The sequence below is a fragment of the Lactuca saligna genome, chromosome 2 (assembly GCF_052625555.1).
Source record: "Lactuca saligna cultivar CGN05327 chromosome 2, ASM5262555v1, whole genome shotgun sequence".
NCBI classification, from domain to species: Eukaryota; Viridiplantae; Streptophyta; class Magnoliopsida; order Asterales; family Asteraceae; genus Lactuca; species Lactuca saligna.
In genome coordinates, this window is record NC_136418.1 from 113678377 (window position 1) to 113696909 (window position 18533).

An 18533-nucleotide genomic window follows, 5' to 3' on the forward strand; every position below is an offset into this window, starting at 1 on the left:
AGGGGAAATGTAAGATGGCTTTGATCATGAGGGGTTTTAGAGAGAATGGGAAGAAAAAGGAGAGGGGCTAGGTTTTTAGACTGAGATAGGGATGCCGAGATTTACGAAAGAGTGAAAATTAAGCTACTTCGGTGAAAATGAGCTGTGATCTTTGTCTTGAGCACGTAATCTTTGTCTTGAGCACACCTTCGAAATCAAAGAACAGAATTTGGTACCTTGTATGTTTTCACAAAGAAGAATGTCGATTAAACCTCACATAATTCCTTTTTTGCGTTTCTCTTTCCAGTATGTTATATTATGCGAGCGTACCCCTTGAACCTGTTGAAGAACTTGAGACATTTTTTATGAACGAAAACCATAGAAACATTGATCAAGGTTTAAGTTGGGTAACACGCTTTGGATCTTCTGATTCTTGGTCGTGGGCCTAAACATCTTTGCCCCTTTACTAGTAGTCCAACCCAACACAAATGGATCTTGATTTGAATAATGCACTGAGATAGAGTACCCACTGATGGAAATAACCCCTCCTCAACATCGTTGAGGAATTAGATTATTGCAGAACATAAAAAGATAACAGAATCACTTACAGGAACTTCAAGTATGAGGACGGGTTCTAGGGTTTCTTTTGATCGACGAAGATTTTAGGAACTTCAAGTATGAAATTATCGATCTTTTACACACAATGCTTTTACGGTTTCTTTTGATTAAAGGGGATTTTAAAACATATGAAGAAGAAGAAAGATGAGAGTATCAAGGCGGGGTTTTTTATTTTTTGGATTTCATTCCCCCCAGGAAATTAAAAAATTGGAGAACGCATGTTCATAAAGAAAAATATAAAACGACAGTTTTAGACGACACGCTCTTTTATAATAGGTGCCCTCCGTGTTTTTTTTGTTGGACACTATTTTTAGGGCGCACACAAATACGTGTCATCTATCCTTCAAATTTTGCAAAACTGACTTTATTTTTTAGGGCACGCACAAATGTGTGTCCTCTATCAGCGAGTGTCATCGTTTGTGCGTCATTAAAGGGTTGTTTTCTAGTAGTGGGTGTACGTACAACCCTAATGCTTTGGATATAAGTTTTCTATATTTATACATGCAATATTCATTTTCCAAACTATGAAGCCTAAGAAGCATGCAAATTTGATATATGAATCGCAAAACTAGTTAGAAGACTCCCTTATGATGTATCTTGTAGAACTTGCCTTATAAGAGCTTAGCACCACAAGTGTGATGCCTCAAACAAGTCACAAACAGAAATAACAATTAGATGAATATGAGAGAGGTTTAGGAGAAACTAAAATCGGCTATCTCTTACTTTGAATGCTGGTGTTGTCGATTTTGGAGCTAAGTGAACACACTTATAGTGTAGTATTCCAAGAGTCATATGAAAATCCTAATTCTTACACTGAGGATTATGATCCAACAATTGATTTGGATTATCACTTAACAGACTTTCACATAAGCTTTTTCCAACAAAAATAAATCATGGATCACTAGCCCAAACTATATGTTTCACTAATTTACATAATCACTCCCTGTTTATTTAATCAGTGTCTTTTGATCACTAAATTAATTCCAAATTAATTCTTGGTCAATGCTAATTAAATAATATGATTTCTCAATTAGTATACTATTATTATAATATATTAATAAATCACTAATAACCTCTTTCTCAAAATCCATCTTATCAAATTGTTTTGTCGAAGGCATCCCGAAATAGACCATGCTACTATAGGGTCAAGTACATACCAATTATTGTAGTTGGCTTAGACATCTAATCCAATAGGGCGATCAACATGAGGTCTAGAGTTAGGCTCATATTATAGCTTGTGGATTGGATCAGGAAATCAAAACCCCAAGTGAGGGAGAGCTGGCTATATGGAAGAGGGCACCAGGATGGGTCTAGGGTTATTCTCAACAGACTTAGGGCAGTCCGAATAGACTGAAGGCCAGCGGGGCGTACCAGTTAGGCCAAAGTCCTGGAGAATGGTCTAGACAAAATAAAGGCCCAGAGAGGTGGTCCAGACATGTTGAAGGTTCTGAGAGTGGTCCAGATAGGTTGAAGGCCCAGTAAGGTGGTCCACTCATGCTAAAGACTTTGCGTGTATTCTGTTAGATCTACGTTCTGGTATTAAGTGTGCTGCTTTGTGATAAATACATGTGGAACAGTATGTTAGCTATGATGGGTTTTAGCCATATGAACTTTCCTATGTGCGCATGCAAAACCCTATTGCTTGGATCTAGGCTTTCTAATAAACATGCTTTTGAATCCAAGACTTCTAATGGCTAATTAGGTTAAACAACAATATTAAAACAGATCTAGAATCATACCTTTGAATTCCTTGTTGATCTTGTTTGTCTTGGAGCTTCTAGAGTCACAATTGTCACTCCTCTAATGGCATACAAACACCAATAGCAAGCAAGATGATTTAGGAGAGAGGAGAGGGGAGGAATTCGACCAGAGGTTCCTTGCTTAAGGTTGTGTGTGGAATTCCCTCATCCATAGGGTCTATTTATACTATTAGACTCCTTAAGGGTTTCACCCTAAACCCTAATTGGATAATCTTCTCTTAAGGCTATCCAAATCCATTCCATAGATAACCCTATGGACGATTTGAGCTATCCTAAAGCTCTTAGAATCCGTCCAAGGTATATCCTAATGGATTTACAGTCCAAAGTCTAACTATCAAACAATTGACAGTTTATACCCTCTTATTTAATTAATCTCTTTAAGTCACCAAATTAATACCAATTAATTTATGACTTATATTAATCAAATAGCTAAATATTATTCCTTATAATATTTACTCTCTCTTAATAAATCATCCTTCAAGTTGCTATGGTGAAGGAAACCCAAAAGGACCATGCACCACCGAATATAGTTATAGCCTTAGACACTATTCCAATAGTCTCCCACTTGGATAAGTCTAGTAACCATACAAGTACAATACGGTTTGCAATCATAGCTCTCAAAGACGCTGTCAACTCTGATCTAATCAATCTTGTCCTTTAGATAAGGGATCGTACAGTCCTCTGTTAGATATCATGCTGACAATCCTATGGAATGGTTAGTCTAGCATTTAGATTTCTCGATCTCCGATTTATTTGACATAGAACTTAATCGAACACATCAATTCAGTTCTGACCGGGCCCGGCACATAAGTCAAATCAAATCATCGAGTGGCCAAGATATCTCTTCTACCCTCTTAGGATAAAATTTACAGATAAACTTCGACTTATATGCATTTACTTATTCATTAACCAACTATACACAACAATGCGTTTTATAACATCAAGTTACTGATGCGTTTTCGCATTATCAATGCACAATCAATTAACAAATAATAAACCATATATCTAGGTTTTAAGACCATATGATATTATCGTCTTGCGATCACCTTTTTATATCGTATTCCATAAAGTGATTACAGCAAGCGCGGGTTTATTCCAATGCTCAAAACCAGTTTATAAGCACTCATGAACGTTGCAGCAACCCTTGCTATGTCTAACACCATTTAGACATTCTACACACCAATTCATGACAATCTTCATTCATACCTACTCCCAACATATGAACGATTGTGGACCATTTGAATAATTCGATTATTCCTAATAAACTCAATTATTCTGGAAGTCAAAACATGCAAAGTGAAACAATAGTTAAACAACTAACATGTGACAGTAACTTTACTCATAAATAAAACTCCTTTATTTAATCATCAAATGTTAATTACATTTATCTATTATACATTTCTAATACTATCTAATCTATACTAATATCATCCTTCAGCCCAATACTCCTAGCATGCTGCAAGTGCTTAACCCTACTCAATCCCTTCGTAAGCGGATCTGCTGGGTTATCTTCTGATGATATCCTCTTTACTACGAGTTGCCCTTCTTCTACACGATGTCTAATGAAGTGATATTTTCTGTCGATATGTCGAGATCTACCATGATCCCTCGGTTCCTTGGTCAAGGCAACCGCACCTTCGTTATCACAGAAAATCTCCATGGGCTCCTTTATGGCCGGCACAACTCCAAGATCACCGATGAAATTCTTCAGCCATATTGCCTCCTTCGACGCTTCGCTCGTTGCGATGTACTCTGATTCGCACGTTGAATCAGCTACGGTTTCCTGCTTGGAACTTTTCCATGTCACTGCTCCTCCATTTAGGGTAAAGACCCAGCCCAACTGCGAACGGTAGTTGTCCCTGTCGGTCTGAAAGCTGGCGTCACTATACCCTCGCACTTTCAAGTCATCACTCCCTCCAAGGACTAAGAACCATTCTTTCGTCCTCCGAAGGTACTTAAGGATGTTCTTCACCGCAATCCAATGTGCTTTGCTAGGGTTCCCTTGATATCTGCTAACCATGCTCAAAGCGAAGGCTACATCAGGGCGAGTACAAGTCATAGCGTACATGATTGAGCCAACTGCGGAAGCGTATGGTACTCGGCTCATTTCTGCTATCTCAGCTTCGGTACTCGGACTTTGAGTCTTACTCAACTTGGCATTTCCTTGTATCGGTAGTTCTCCCTTCTTTGAGTTTTCCATACTAAAACGTTTTAGTACCTTCTCCAAGTAAGTATTCTGACTAAGTAAGATGCCTTTCCGAGGTCCTTCATAGCGAAGCACTTCCCGAGCCAGGACTTAACCTCCTGCAGAGTCGGGATGTCGTTATCTATGAGTAATATGTCATCGACATATAGAACGAGGAAGCTTACTATACTCCCACTAGCTTTGACATATACACAAGATTCGTCTTCGCTTCGTACAAATCCAAACTCTTTGACTTTCTCATCGAAGCAAAGATTCCATCTGCGAGACGCTTGCTTAAGTCCATAAATGGACTTCTCAAGCTTACACACTCTATTCGGATGCTTCGGATCCACAAACCCCTCTAGCTGAGCCATGTAAACATCCTCAGCCAACTTTCCGTTAAGGAAAGCGGTCTTGACATCCATTTGCCAAATCTCATAATCATGAAATGCGGCAATTGCTAGCATCACTCTAATAGATTTAATCTTTGCAACTGGCGAGAAGGTCTCATCATAGTCAACTCCGGGAGTTTGAGTAAAGCCCTTCGCAACCTATCGCGCTTTATATGTGTGTACGTTCCCATCCACGTCGGTCTTCTTCTTGAAGATCCACTTGCACCCTACGGTCTTACGTTCGGGCACGTAATCAACCAAGTTCCAAACTTGGTTATCGTACATGGATTGGATCTCGCTATCCATCGCCTCTTTCCATTTCGCAAACTCCGGGCCTGCCATGGCTTCCTTATAGCTATTAGGTTCATCAAGATTTACTAGTGTACCATCACTAATATACGTTTCCCCTTCGGTAGTAATATGAAAACCATAAAACTGGGGATGAACTCTAACTCTATCGGAATGTCTAAGAGGTAAGGATTCGTCAATCGGTTCAACCGGAGTTTCCTCCTCGGGTTGAATGCCAGCGGTAGAGGTTCCTTCATCTATCGATTTTTGAATCTCTTCAAGTTCGATTTGCCTCCCACTGTCTCCTTGGCTTATGAGTTCTCGCTCTCGGAAAACTCCTCTCCTCGCAACAAAAATAACATTATCTTTCGGTCTATAGAAGAGATATCCAAAGGAAGTTTGCGGGTAGCCGATGAAAATACATCGCTCACTTCGAGGTTCAAGCTTGTCGTGAGTATCTCGTCTTACGAAAGCCTCGCAACCCCAAACCTTGATATGTGCCAACGAGGGAGCTTTCCCCGTCCACATCTCGTGAGGTGTTTTGGCAACCTTCTTAGTAGGGACTCGGTTAAGGATATGGGCGGCAGTCTCCAAGGCATACCCCCAAAAGAAGATAGGTAGTGAAGCACGACTCATCATAGAGCGAACCATATCCAATAAGGTTCGATTACGCCTTTCTGCCACACCATTCAACTGCAGTGTCCTAGGAGGCGTCAATTGCGAAACTATTCCACACTCCTTGAGATAATCGTGGAATTCAAGACTTAGGTACTCTCCTCCTCGATCGGATCGAAGCATCTTGATTTTCCTACCCAATTGATTCTCCACTTCATTCTTGAACTCTTTGAACTTTTCAAAGGTTTCTGACTTTTGCTTGATTAAATAGATATACCCATATCTACTATAATCATCGGTAAAAGTCACATAGAAGCGGTTCCCATCCTTCGTGGTTGATCTAAAGGGTCCACATACATCGGTATGTATTAGGTACAATAGCCCCTCACCCCTTTCACAAGTACTCGTGAAGGGTGACTTAGTCATCTTTCCAAGTAAACAAGACTCGCATGTGTCATCTTCCCTAAGGTCGAATGACTCCAACACTCCATCGTTTTGGAGTTGGGCTATGCGTTTCTTGTTGACATGTCCAAGACGACAATGCCACAAGGATGCTTTATCCATACTAGTGGAAGAATCAATATTCAAAACATCATTTCCTAAGTTATCAACAATCATAACAGTTTCATATATTCCATTACATGGTATAGCTTCAAAGTAAAAGACACCATTTAGATAAGCCAAAATAGAACCATTCTCATTATTAAAAGAAAATCTAAATCCTTGTCTATATAAACCATGAAACGAAATGATGTTTCTAGCCATTTCTGGCGAATAGCAACAATTGTTCAAATCTAAAACTAAACTATTCTTAAGCACTAAAGAATACACTCCAATCTTGGTCACAGGCGACGATCTTCTGTTCCCCATGATTAGATTGATCCTTCCTTGCTCCACATCCCTACTTCTTCTTAGTCCCTGCACATTAGAACAAATGTGATAACCACAACCGGTGTCAAGAACCCAAGAAATAGCATGATTAGAATCGTTAGATTTGATTGCATATATACCTGCGAAAGATGGCTTGATCTTTCCTTCCTTGATGGCTTGCAGGTAATCCGGGCAGCTTCTCTTCCAATGTCCTATCTTGTGGCAGTGGTGGCACTCTGCCTCCTTCGGGTTAGAGCAGGCTTTAGAGGGATCAACTTTGGTCCCACTAGAAGAGGAACCATCTCGGGCTTTCACCTTGCGATAGTTGTTCGAAGAAGCTTTCCTCTTCTTTCCCTTCCCTTGACCAATAGCCAAGACAGGAGCAGCGGATGGATTGGGAGTTGGTGCAACAGACTTGTCCTTGAAATTGCTCTCAGCAACCCTCAAGAGACCTTGGAGTTTACTTAGAGTGACCTCCTCTTTATTCATGTGGTAGGTCATCCTAAATTGATTGTACATCGGAGGCAAAGAGTGAAGCACCATGTCGATTGCCAAGTCTTCGCCGAAGTCAACATTTAACTTGCGAAGGCGGTCGACATACCTTTGCATCTTTTGCAAGTGCACGGTAAGAGATTCTCCATGACCCATCTTGGCGGAAATCATGTTAGTGAAGATCTCGTAATGCTCTTGTCTCGCATTTTGGTGGTACCTCTCCAACAAGTCTTGATGCATCTCGTATGGATACATGTCCTCGTAGGACTTTTGGAATTCGGAGTTCATGGTGGCGATCATGATGCAATGTACCTTCGTTGCATCTCGCTCATGAGTTTCAAAGGCGGTGATTTCTTCGGGAGTAGCAACTTCGGGGTTGATTTTCTCGAGCTTCTCGTCGAGGACATACTCTTTATCCTCATAGCGAGCAATGGTGCGAATGTATCTTATCCATTCGCCAAAGTTCGTTCCATCGAAGGTGACCTTTTGGCAAAGGCTCATCAACGTGAAAGAACTAGCAGCAGCGTTGTTTGCGTTTGACATCTATAAAAAGAACAAAGATTGATTAGAATAAGAATCCCTAATTATCACCCAATAAGAAAAATTAGGGCTAGGATCCAACAATAACATTTACATACTAGAAAAGGGATGCCGTAATCTAACATGCAAATAAATTGAAGGTAAGTGAATGACGATTCACTAATTCTCCACCACAAAACTTAAACTATTAGACCTAGGTGTTTTTGAGAATTCCTAGGTTCGGATGAGATTCATTGAACTATTCAATGGCATGTTTAAATCTCGATATGCCCCTCTTGTTTGTGACTAGGATGCCGAGAATCACAAAGCGGGTATGAATTACCATGCAAATTCACATGGTGCCTTCATTGTAACGATCACCTATTCGATGTGCCGGTAAACCACACACGCTCCATCGAACTATGATGAACAATGAATCACCCTTTGCCACCTTCGCTTAGAACCAATTAGTGTGCCGGTAAACCACACACGCTCCACTAACATCTTAGTAAGGTGCAAAGTGTAATTTCATGGGATTGCATCAATTCACTTTTCCTAAAGTAACTAAGATTGGGAAATTTAAAAAAAAAAAGTTTAGTTACTTCGTATTTCTTATTATACTTTTAATGAGAGGATGAGGTTGCCCTATCCTACTCGTTCGGCTAACGACCCTCCCCCAATCAAGCAAGCGGTGGGTGTGAGTGTACACCCATTAAGCGCCATTTTATAGGCCGCAAACTTATACCCACCTTATAGATCGGCTTCGTGAATGAGGCCTACTAGCGGTAAGACTAGCATTTAGTTATACATATATATATATTATTCTAGTAATATCATATAAGTATAGGGTTGCATTTTAAACTTTTCAAAATCTAGGGTTTGAAATTTAAGTTGTCTAAATTAAAACTTTTAATCACAAATATAAATTTCAAAACTTTAGGGTAGGTTTTAAACATTTAAAACATGAAGGATCAAATAACAAATAATTCCAATTAACAATTAATATTCTAATTATCTTTATTTGATTTATCTTGATTTCTTTGAAGATAATTACCAAAATAATTAATCATTATCATATATGGAAATTAAATATTTTATTAGATGATAAATATCTTTAATTAGATCAAGATAATAGTTATATTTATCAAAAAATCGGATTTAGATTGATCTAATATGATTAAGGTAAGTTTCCATAAGATAATTATGAAAAAATCCCGAATCTGGCCCTTCCTGACGCCTGGACTCGCCGAGTGCACAAGGGGACTCGCCGAGTCAGGCCTACTCGACGAGTCCACCTTGGAACTCGCCGAGTCAGTGACTCAAAACCCAAAAAATCGAATTTTGTAGGTTTGTTCCAGTTATTCAAGCAACAATTTAAAGAAAACCAATCTAGGCTCTGATACCACTGATGGGTTTTAGCCATAAGAACTTTCCTATGTGCGCATGCAAAACCCTATTGCTTGGATCTAGGCTTTCTAATAAACATGCTTTTGAATCCAAGACTTCTAATGGCTAATTAGGTTAAACAACAATATTAAAACAGATCTAGAATCATACCTTTGAATTCCTTGTTGATCTTGTTTGTCTTGGAGCTTCTAGAGTCACAATTGTCACTCCTCAAATGCTTACAAACACCAATAGCAAGCAAGATGATTTAGGAGAGAGGAGAGGGGAGGAATTCGACCAGAGGTTCCTTGCTTAAGGTTGTGTGTGGAATTCCCTCATCCATAGGGTCTATTTATACTATTAGACTCCTTAAGGGTTTCACCCTAAACCCTAATTGGATAATCTTCTCTTAAGGCTATCCAAATCCATTCCATAGATAACCCTATGGACGATTTGATCTATCCTAAAGCTCTTAGAATCCGTCCAAGGTATATCCTAATGGATTTACAGTCCAAAGTCTAACTATCAAACAATTGACAGTTTATACCCTCTTATTTAATTAATCTCTTTAAGTCACCAAATTAATACCAATTAATTTATGACTTATATTAATCAAATAGCTAAATATTATTCCTTATAATATTTACTCTCTCTTAATAAATCATCCTTCAAGTTGCTATGGTGAAGGCAACCCAAAAGGACCATGCACCACCGAATATAGTTATAGCCTTAGACACTATTCCAACAAGCTATGCTTGCTGGTTATCAGATATGGAGTGACCTTATGGAATTCCTGTGGTCATGTAGGAGCGCCTAAAAACTCTTGGGCAAGAATTTATTCTATAAGGAAATCATGTATGGTAGGATTTTTGTATTTGATGCTTGTTAGTGTTGTGTGGGACGGAGATTAGGTCCCCTCAAGGCAGTGAAGGAGTAGAGTCTCTTTACGACTCATGAGGATGGAAAAACAATGTAATACCGACAAGGTCGGTATGAGATTAGGAGCATTTCAGCCATGGACTGAGGACCTGGTAGGGGCATTCCAGTCATGGGCTACATGACAAATGGCCAGGATCAATCATTTAATCTCTTTGAGATATTATCAGTGTGATGCATTGATGGAGATCGCAAGACCCATTAATGAATTTGGATAGCGAATGGTCAAGGGCCATTGGGAGTGTCAGTCGGGTAACAGATTGAATATGCAAAAATTTTCCCCATATTCCTGATTATTTGCAAGTTGTTGTTAGGGATCAGATTAATTGTGTAAGTTCTTGGTTTGATCATCTTCTTTTTGTCACTTAGAAGGTTCGTAATGACATAACAGAGAGTCAAGGGTATGCAAAGGTTTTGTGTAACATTTGGATTCATGGACGGCCATTTTGGGATGGCTTATAGTGGAATTTGCATTGGGAATCGTGAGTGTATCCATGTAAGATATCCATTCTGGAAGTCAGTGACGTAAATAGGGAATCTTTTGATTTGTGGTGTGATTCCTAAGTTCAGGTGAAGGGAGTAATGTTATCGATGGTTAAATCGAGGTTTGTTGGGTTAGAATATCCCTATCAGTTAGGTTCTGACAACCTAGTTACATCTTTCTCCTGATTATCTATGCCAACACATTTCGTTGGCAGGGTTGAGGCGGTCCTACTCGATGCAGTAGGCCAAGGTACCCGGTGTGGGTCGACAGTAAGTCATAGGCTCGAAGGCCAGGAGGAGTGGTAGGATTGAGGCAGTAGGCTAACAAACCCTGAGGATTTCAATCTGGTGGTTGATTTGATTCGATATATTGACATTCCTGCCCTTGGTTGATCGGGCCAGTTATATATGTTGTGGTTATGCATTAGCAGTTGACGGTTAATGTATGTAATATCATGAGCTTAAGGAAGCATAATCATTTCAGTATAATAAGGATTCTTCACCTAGTTTGCCTCCTGTATTCTGTGTTATCTCTAAAAATCCAGTCATTGAATGAGTTCCCTTGAAATAATATATAATCTCTTCTCCAACAGAGAATAATCGATAGTCATGTATGATCCATGATTGTGTTCTGGGAAGGACTCCAGGTTTTCAGGGTGTGATCTACCTCAGAAAGAAGAGAATTTGGGTTCCCGATATATCTGGCCATTTTGGGTTTTGCGACGGTTGGCAGGGCAGCATCCCAACTAGGTCTCCCGGAGGAGCTGAGTCGGATTCATAGCGCTTCCTATGTCTCGCAGTTCCAAAACTCCATGTTAGGCGAGGACGTCGTGGCATCATTGGGTTATCTTCAAGACGATGAGCGCCCAAACTACGTTAAGAGGCTAGTGGCCATTTTAGAAAGAGAGGTAAAGTTTCTACGTAACAAGGAGGTACATTTGGTAAAGGTACAAGTGGCAGCATTGGAGGGGAACCGAGTAGGTTTTGGAGTCGGAGGTTGAAATGCAAAAGCATTGCTTGGATTTGTTCACTACAGCAGGCTTCGAGGATGAAGTCTATTTCAAGTGGGGGAGAGCTGTAACATCCCGATTTCTAGGAATGAGAATCAAGAGATTTGCACACAATTAAAGAAACCTACTCGACGAGTTAGAGGGACCAACTCGTCATGTAGAGATTTGTCAACCCGCGTGATTTTATCAGGTCTAATCGACGAGTTAGAGGACCCTAACTCCATGAGTAGGAGTTGAAGGGGAAAACCCTAATTTTTAGGGTGTGCACCATATTTAAAGAATATATGGGCTGTTTTAATCCTCCCTCATCGTCATTACAGCCAGTGGAAACCCTAGATCGAGTCCTAAACCCCCATTATGTGTGTTGAGAGCTTGAAAGGTGTTATTTGTCGATTTTGGAAGAGAAACTTGATGAGTGAGAAGCTTGGAACGGGAAGGAGTTTGTAGATCTAGTATCTACATCGTTTTGGCTACCATTTGAAGGTAACAAGTTGTTACCTTGATTATTCTAGTGTTAGATCTCCTAATTCTTGGGTTTACGACCATTTTTAACATATTTTGGATCATATCGGGTATTAGGCATGATCTGAAGTTGTAACTTTAGATCTGGACTACTCTAAGTCCTTATAGTTATAAAGTTACTCAATTTATCAAGATTTGGCCCTTCTCTTTGGTTTAAACCTCTCCTTTAGCTTGGTTTTGGCATTGAAGACCTTGCATGCATGTAAAGTTTGCAAGTTTATGTGGAAACCATGCCCTAGGAGGCTAGATCTGCAATTTGGAGCTTTATGGTAGCTTAAAAACATCTAAATGAGAAATATATTGAAGGGAATCGACGAGTTGCATGGTCAACTTAACGAGTCAGAGGAAGATTGGCCATTGTTGGTTTCTGCATGGACTCGGCGAGTCAGTGAGACGACTCGACAAGTTAGTTAAGGTTTTCCCGACGTTTAGACATAGCATGGACTCGACGACTTACCTAGAAACTCGACGAGTCAACCACGGTTTTCACGATGTCTTGTGTTCTGTAAGGATTCGACGAGTCAATGGGATACACTCGACGAGTTGGGTCAACATGGATTGTTGACCTTGACCGTTGACTTTGACTTTAACCAAGGGTTACCAGTTTGACTTTTGAGGGTATTTTAGTAATTTAGCAATTTATGAAAGTGAATCATTGGTGGATGTAGGTGCTTAAGTTGGAGCTACATTTGGGAGTTTTATATTAATCATCCCGAGCTACTTATGAGGTGAGTTGTCCTCACTATACTAACAGGGTCGAAGGCACCAATGCTGGCCCTTTTCGAATTTGTATCCGGGTTTATTACAGGATATGCTTATTCATTTGCATCCTATTAGTTAGGATGTTGACATGTTTAGTGACCTTGTAGGTCAGTATCCTGGTATATAGGATAATGCTATGTTAGTGACCGGTTAGGTCAGTATCCTGGTTATAGGATGTTGCTATGATTAGTGATATATTAGATAGGTTTGACTGTTATATATGCTAGCATATGATATTTATGTGCACATGATTGTTTGATTGGGAGTTGGGTTTAGGCGGACCTGGTTTGTGCTGAAGGCCAACAAACCCAAGGCAGACTGGATAGACTGCTGGCCACTCAGGGCTTATTAGTCAGACCGAAGGCCTGACGAGAGGCCCCGATAGGCTGAAGGCCTTGAGAGGCGGTCCAGACGTGTCGATGGCTCGGAGAGCAGTCCAGATAGACCGATGACCCTACGAGGCGGTCCATTCAGGATGATGGCTCATTATGCATGTTTTTTATGTGTTGTTATGTTATAACTATGATTTGTATGCCATTGGTATTTTGGGGGAACTCACTAAGCTTCGGGTTACAGTTGTTGATTATGTTTTAGGTACTTTTGATGATCACATGAAGGTGAAGGCGTGATCGTGCAACACCTTATGTTTTTATGATTTGATTCTGGGATACTCTGAAACTAAACCATTTTAAAAACAAATTTGTAATAAATATTGGCTTCTGAATGATTTAAAAAGTTTTAAATTGGTTTCATTTTTATGGGTGTTACAATATATATATATATATATATATATATATATATATATATATATATATATATATATATATATATATATATATATATATATATATATATATACTAGTTGTGTGCCAGCGCAAAGCGGCGACAAAAAATAGTTTCCGGACAGTGATTCATTTATTTCGGTGAATAGTTTTCTTACGGCTATCAGATCAAACCATAAAATCCTTTAAGTATAACCAAGTTACAATATTGATAATTTTTCGTTTTTACAATCCTCAAACAATGATAAATCCATTTATGTGTTATTTCCTTGCAAATTGCAATTAATCACTGATTCATAATGTTAACATCTAGTAACCTTAACTTGTTTCAAAACTTTGACCAGTTTAGTGGGGTGTAATTCAATCTGAACGTTTTTTTTCAATATATTTTAAATCTTTGTTGTAGTGCTAAAACCATTTTAATTTATAAAGTTAACGTAGATATTTATGTATTTATTTGTTTATTATCTCATTTTTACTTTGATTTTTTAACAATGTATTTTTCAAATTTTTTATCATTACCTCTCCGAAAAATCATATGGTGTGAAGACAACCACTGGAACGTATCTCACTCATATTTAAAATTTACGACCTGGTAGATATACAAACATCATGATACAATGGTTATAGACTTGATAACAAATACTGATTTTAAAATGCTTCGTTTGCTTAAAAAAATATTTATAATAAAATGGGGACCAGTATTCACTAATTAGGTAATCAAGGTATATTATTTAAAAAAAACATTAAATTATATACCACAGTTACTTTGGGTTAAAACATTACTCTTAAAAATTATTAATTTGTTTTTTTTTTCTCGTACTACTTTATGCCACTCCCAAATTCTCTATTAAAAAGATGGTAATAATCAATTCTCTTCATCGCGACTAAATATTTAAAATAATTTTAATTTCATTACTTTACCTTGAAACACCACACAAATAAAGGAAGTAAGGTAAAATAGTTAGTTTTTAAAATCCAACACATAAGTTTTAAATAAAAAAAGAAAGGTAAAATAATTACCTTTTAAAAATAGTGTACTAAAACTATCAGGAGAATAATAAAATAAAGAATAGAGAAACCCAAATTTAAAAGATTTGGAATTAAGAATTGTTATTTTTGAAGTCATTTTCTACAATGGAGATATGACTCCTGGACATACAGCTCCGTAAAGAAGAAAAGTCAATAAAGGTCAATATAAAGGCCCTATAAAAACAAAAACTGCAACAGAGGTAAAGATGACGCTTAAAGTTAAACTAAATTTGGTTGATTTCACTTTTTTTAAGCAAATTTTGCTCTTTTTAGCCACCATCCTTCTTGATATCCCAACTATTCTTGATTTCTGCAAAAGAAAACGAAGAAGTCGAGATAAGTGGCCAAAACATGGAGAAGAAATGGCGGTGGATGGTTTCTAGATCTAACTTAGCCAATATTCTGAATTGGATAGTACCATTAAAATCCTAGATGCTTATTAAAAATCAAAACAAACAAAATCTAACAATACAAACAAATGGTAAAAATGGAAAGATGTTTTACTTTGTTTTTGTGTTAAAAAAGATTCTTACCATATGCCTTCTTAGACAGATGACAGAATTCCACATAAAAATCTAAAGCCATCTCTAGCTTGACAAAATTAAGAATGTAATTGTTGAGAAATTATGACAACCTGAAATGTCTATTTGAAACTCAGTTCAATGAATCAAATGTCAGACTCGTTTCTACTATATGTTACTGTGTTTTGAGTCAGTTTTAGGGTCTCTAAGCCTAGTGCACTCAACGGTTGAATGTTGGAAAGGGTTACCTTTGTATCAATAGTTTGCACTCGAGCCTGGAACACCTTCAAAGGTGGTTCACGACCGCAAACTATATTCACGGCCGTCGACCCATGCTTGGGCCGTGAACCACCCTCCATATATATATATATATATATATATATATATATATATATATATATATATATATATATATATATATATATATATATATATATATATATATATGGGTAAAGTGAATATACCTAACAACCTTATATAAGCTTAGGTACCTAACCACATCATACTACGTAATTTTGTATCATATTTGCATTGTAATCACCCAAAGTTCTTAAAATTCAGCCTCATAACTTGATTGTTTCCAAAATCTTTGAACTTTCACCATTATCTTCCTTCAAATGACGTCATTCTATCGGAGACCCCCTGGTGGGCTTCATATAGTACCGTTACAAATCAAATGGTGTAGGAAGAATATAATGATGAATATCTGAACATCTTGGAACACTACTAGAAAACAGTCCTTTAATGACGCGCAAACAATGACACGCGGTGATTTACGATACGCAAAAGCGTGTGCCCTAAAAATAATGTTATCTCTTCTAAAATTTGAAGGATAATGGACACGCTTTTATGCGTTCCCTAAAATTAATGTCGAACAAAAAAAAACACGGAGGGCACTTATTTAAAAATGGGTGTCGTCTAGAAATGTCGCTTTATATTTTTTGAATGAAAGGCGCGTTCTCTTCTTTTGCAGCTGGGGGGAAACGAAAATCCCAAAAGTTTGAAAGGCCGCCATTGTTACCCTCTGCCTTATTTCCATCGTTCTTCTCTCTCTCTCTATCTCTCTCTCTCTCTCTCTCTCTCTCTCTCTTTCTCTCTCTCTCTCTCTATCTCTCTCACTCTAATACCCAAAAAAACCCTAATAACATCACCAATCCTCTTTTTTCCCACAACAGAATCACAATATGATCCCGTCTTTTGAACAGATCAAACCCACAGGGGTTCTCGGCGAAAGAGATACCGCTTCATACGAGCCCTAATTTCTCATCTGAATTTGTTAACTTCTTCAAATGGTTCTCAGACTTTTTTCTCTCTCTACATTTTCTTCTCCTTCATTTCTCGATCCATAGAAGGTCAGGAGAACACTGCGTCTGCAATCAGATTGCTAGGTCGTAATCCTGAGAGCGTTGAACGCCGGTGTATGCTCGGTGTTTAAGGTCCCATGAAAGAGTAAGCAGTTGTCGCCTAGGCTATATTGTTCGATTAACACAATTCATCAAACCCTAGAATCGTAAAGGAAACCTAGCCCCCATAGCTTTCTTCACACTTCACCTCCTCAAATCTCACCTCATGCTCTTATAGTTCTCTGTTTTTTGTGACTCGTTACAAGGAGGTTCTTTTTCATTTCTCTTCAATGTTCGATATGTTTGATGCTACTTTAGATCATCAAGATAAGGACAAGTTGAATATCGAGAGGTAATTTAATGGGCGTGAAGCTCTAAATGTGATTGTGTGTGAAGGAATGGAATTGAGCATTCCTCCCCCTAGGATAATTCCCCTAGCCATGGCCTTCTTCACTCCAAACCAGGTATGAACATATATTTATGTGTATATATGTAAGTTAATTCATCGATGGTTGATTAGGTGTGTTTATGTTTTCAGTTGATACATATTAATGCTTATTTGATCAAGGAAGTGGCAGGAACTTACAAAATGGTTCCTGTGTTAACCATGTTTAGTCAAAAATTGAATTCTTTTACAGTTTTAGTCCTTGGAACCTTGAAATAAATACTAAAATTGAAATGAAACCTTGAAATTAGGACCATAACTGAAAAATGCACCAACTTTGGACCAAATATGATAAACATCAGAAAGCACATAGACCATTTTTGTAATGTACTCTAATTTTAGGTTGCAAGGGCATTTCAGGCAGCGCCTAAACCTCTATGTTTGAAGATAGAGTTTCACTTCTACGTTATGCTTTGCAAAGGGCTTTTCAGGCAGCACCTAACCGGCTTATGACTAACAATGCCTACCTGGATTTATTCGGCGCCTCGGTATGACTTCATATTCAGTATTGTATATATGAATTTTTTTCCCCTTTTAACAAACTAAAAAATAGTATCTTTTTGTACCAGTTAAATGCATCCACAATAGATGAGGGACTAAACTTCTATAAGTCACAACATCGCTTTGAGCACTCATAACTTCTGTTGGTTCTTTTGAGTTCACTTCCACATGCGCCAAAGACTTTTCAGTGTCGCGTATTACAGGTACTGTTGTTTCCATTTCTACCCTTGTCCCTAGAAAATGTATATTGTATATTTACTTCTCTATTTGATTTCAGGATCTTTTGATTTTGGCTTGCAGTCATGCTGTTTCCATTTATACCCTTGTCCCTGGGGAGTATCCTTATATTCTTATACTCATTTCTCATCTTCTATATATAATTTTATTAGCTTTTCTATCTTTCTGCAGTTATATTTGGTCGATTGGATCCAGGAGAAAAACTCGTTATAGGTTGTCGAAAAGCAACAATTTCTGCTGAAACACAGGTATAATTCTTTTAACACACACATACATACATACATTTATGCATGTATTATGTTAATGAGTGAATCTCTATGAAAAAAACAAGCAGAAAGGTGAAACAGAAGCTGTCAATGGTGTAATATTTTAAGGTGAGCTCTGATCTTATTATTACAACTCAACAAAGATATGAATTCAAATAAAACTAAAATTAAAATTAAAATTGATTTTATAGGATGCAAAGTCGGATCGATTGAAGCAACTATTGAAAGAGACCGAGAAGTATCTCCAGAAGTTTGGATCAGCAGAGCCTTTGAAGCAGATAATGGTCTAAATGATAATAGTGAATTTACTATTGAGAATGAAGATGAAACAGATTAGGCCAAGGTATGTTCTATCTTTTGTTACTTTACACTCTTATAACCTTTGTTTGACTTTTAATATCTTATTAATAAATATTTTGGCTTCTACAACATTACATGGAGAGCAATGAAAAGTACTATTTGATGTTTCATAAATACTTCATTAACTTTTTTATTTCCTTGTATGTTATTGCTCTTGGCTTTAATCAGTTGTTTTATTTTTTCAAACTCATCATCGGTTAAATGTTGTAGTGTCAAAGAACTTCTAGCA

General features: G+C 37.9%; 1 long non-coding RNA gene across 1 annotated transcript; it reads left to right on the forward strand.

Moving 5' to 3' along the window:
- The first annotated feature begins 17884 nt into the window (after positions 1 to 17884).
- Positions 17885 to 18266, forward strand: LOC145029012 (uncharacterized). Its single transcript, XR_013676314.1, has 3 exons — positions 17885 to 17926; positions 18013 to 18052; positions 18136 to 18266. It is a non-coding gene; the product is annotated as an uncharacterized LOC145029012 (long non-coding RNA).
- Positions 18267 to 18533: the final 267 nt, after the last annotated feature.